Here is a 3335-nt window from a genome sequence, read left to right as displayed (position 1 = left end):
TTCTGATGCTCCTCTCTCCATGATACAATAAATACACACTTACACTACACAATCTAACACTGAAACACTTCGAACACAATAAGAAAAAAAACTCCTTTTTTAGAATAAAAATTGAGTGCTTTTTACATACGTGCGTTGATGTGGCAGTTCCACAGCCGTTACCGACGGAAGCCGACAAACTGCGCCATCTTACAGCACTGACGAACACCACGAGCGCACGGCGTCCGCGGAAGCAGGTTCTCGTTCCTCGCGCGGACTTTTAGAGTGTTTTGTCTCGTTAGCCGAAAGTGGACCCTCGTGCCTCAGCTCGTTCGCTGCTGCTGTGGCATTTCGCGTTCATCGCCAGACATCGTGTCTATTACCCATATAATATCTCTCATTCTATTTTGCAAGCTTTATGTGAATAAAGTACATCGTTTGTGGTTTGTGAATAAGCCCCGTGTAGTACACATTACCTCTTTGTCGGACAGCAAATCACGACATTGATACCTCCACGCGCAGCAAAAAACAAACAACTGAATGTGCTACGGCGTTGCTCGTACATTATAAGAGTGAAGAAAGGTGACAGAGAAAAACGCATCTATATTCGCAAATTGCGATTCTTTTGTTTATGTAATGACATACGAGGTGGACGAGGTAAGAATTGTAATAATAATAAAATAATGATATTATATAAAAATTTAAAATATTTATAATAATTTTTTGATATTTTTCATTTCAGGAAATATGGAACAATTGTTTTCCTCATTGTTAATAGAAGAAGATAGTAAAGGGGCCAAGGCGACGGCGCCCGAGCCGCCGGCGGCCGGCCCGTCGACGGCGGCCGGCCCGTCGACGGCGTCCGGACCGTCCGCGGCGACTGGACCGTCCGCGGCGGCTCAAGCGCAGACGGCGGCCGGCCCGTCGACGGCGTCCGGCCCGTCGACGGCGTCCGGCCCGTCCGCGGCGTCCGGCCCGTCGCCAGGGAGGCGAGAAAATCAAATTAATAAAGAATTAAGATACCTAAAGGAGGTACGTATTATTTTTATTATTATTTCATCAGAAATGTTTTGATTTTTTTATCGTTTTGTATTATAATTTATTTCTTTTATATTACAGATCTCTGATTTAAAAAAACAGTTGCGACGCAAAATGTATGCGTCGAAAAAAAAATACAGAGGCAATAGAAAACGAGAAGGAGGAGGAAGAGGAGGAGGAGGAGGGAGAGGAGGAGGAGGAAGAAGAGGAGAAGGAGGAGGAAGAGGTGGAAGAGGAAATAAAAGAAATATATTTATTTTCAATTTATAGTAATAAAAATATAAGGATAAAATAAATATTGTTTCAAAAAAATTAAATAAATAATTATTGTTCTAAATAAATGAAATGCGATTTTTAAAATTAGGTTAAGACATTGCGGACCGGCAACTTTTCTGAAAATTGTGTGTGTATCTATTTGTATCAGTCCATGTGCCAAGGTAACCTTTTTAAAATGACACATCGGCAACCTTCAAAGGTGCCGCCTCGTTCGTAATGGGCCAATTAAACTTGACACATTTTTTGCTCTGTTTTATCGGTAATCATGGGAAAAGCATTGCTAGGCTATCAATTTACGATTCCAAACTTTTCGTCCTTATATGAGAACATTTTTTGGTCGTCAGGTACCTTTTCAGAAAGAGGAAAGTTCAATCTATCGCGCTCTGGTCATTATTTCAACGAAAACAATCTGTTTTTAATAAAAAATCGTTTATAAACACAGGCATTGTAACTACGATTTTTCGTCCATATTATAACGCTAATTTTACTAAATATCAGCATATTCTGCCGTCCAACACCAGTCATAGTTACTAGATTGTGAAATTTTTTTCCAGTAAATTTGCACGCTACCGACTCTTTTATAAGGCAACAACTGAACAATCTGCTCCCGAATCAAAACTGAATAGGAATTGTTCGCCGGAATGAAGTAATTTCCTAACCAATATACCAACTTGAGAGACATTCACACGTCGATTAGTAGACGAGGTGCTGTTTTCTTTACTATGTACTTGCAACAGGATAACGTGATGCATAATGCCCAATTGTCGAACATTTGAAGCAACTGATGGGTTTTTAATTGGAGAGAGATTTCTCAATGGAAGATTCTTCATGTGAGCCTTTAAAGTTCACAAGGTTGAAGGTGTTTTTCTTGAAGCGACACACAGAGCTTCTGTGACCCATCTTGTTGCAATTGAAGCACCTCACTGCCGAAGGCTTCGTCTCGGTTTGGCTGGAGATTCCTCTGATTGATTACTCCGTTCGACGAAAGATATTTTTTTTATAAAGGACACCGCCTTGAGTTCTCGCTGCATCTTGTCTTTAGTCTCAATGCAAGACGTATATGACAAGCGTTGCACACAAGAGTTAAACTGGGATATATGAGCCAAAACCATAGAGATTGCTATTTGTTCTTTGGTTAGATTTTTCCAACAGGTCACTAGGGACGTCATCACAGAAATAGCATACGCTGCAAGACGTTCGTCTTCTTTCGGTTTTTGTTGGCTTAGGTTAATTAGATAAGCAGCGGGAGTCTCTGGATAGTCATACTTGGCTAGGAAAATTTCTTTGAAGTCGTTCCACGTCATACCGGAATAGGCGATTTGAGAGAGCCAGATGGAAGCTTGACCCTCAGGGCACGAGTCAATATGATCATTGTGGTGCGCCGGACAGCGACTTTTCCGAAACACATATATCTGCTATGGCCTCCCGAGCATGAACATGGACGTTAGTATTGGCAGGATCGAGCAATTGGAACATCAAGGGGCGAAGTAGGCTTTAACGCTTGTAAAGCCGTTAAAAGATTTTGATTCTGTTGTTCCAACAACCGCCATGTTGGCTTGGGCTGATCCCACTTCTGATGTCGAAACGTCCGTATTATTAAAACCTCTAAAGCCGTCATTCGGAAGAGATATTATGCAAAAATTATTATATTTGGTCGAATCGATGATGGTCCTCGATGTGCATTTTTTATTTTTGAAAATTGAATCCTTCGATGTCTCTCGATACCTCTCGATATATCGATATATCGCTAACGACTCGCACGTGTTCGGATCACACTGATTCCATCCGAGGTTGAACAGATTGATGTTTAAACCTGTCGTTTGGCCGTAGACCTGGACACATATACATATACGTTATTAAACCTAGTCGGTAGAAAAATAAATCCAAAAATTATGCGGAAACAAGTTAAGCATTTTTCATGTTAACCAGTTTCCTTATTCATTAAAGATTATATGCTAAGCATTATCGCTATAATTAATTTGCAGTTTGCGTGAATCATACGCAGACATTATATATTATATGAGAGACATGAACTTTATTCG

General features: G+C 40.5%; 1 long non-coding RNA gene across 1 annotated transcript in view; it reads right to left on the bottom strand.

Annotated features, from left to right (window-relative positions):
* Positions 1-2009: 2009 nt before the first annotated feature.
* Positions 2010-3335, bottom strand: part of LOC108622845 (uncharacterized) — a 3171-nt gene continuing 1845 nt past the window's right edge. The window contains exon 2 of the long non-coding RNA XR_001916509.2: positions 2010-3125. This is a non-coding gene — a long non-coding RNA (uncharacterized LOC108622845). The remainder of the gene's footprint in view (positions 3126-3335) is intronic.

Source organism: Ceratina calcarata, unplaced genomic scaffold (assembly GCF_001652005.2).
Source record: "Ceratina calcarata isolate Rehan_Ccalc_2016 unplaced genomic scaffold, ASM165200v1 scaffold248.2, whole genome shotgun sequence".
NCBI classification, from domain to species: domain Eukaryota; kingdom Metazoa; phylum Arthropoda; class Insecta; order Hymenoptera; family Apidae; genus Ceratina; species Ceratina calcarata.
Note: the sequence above shows the minus strand (reverse complement) of the source record. Positions and strands in the feature narration are given on the sequence as shown.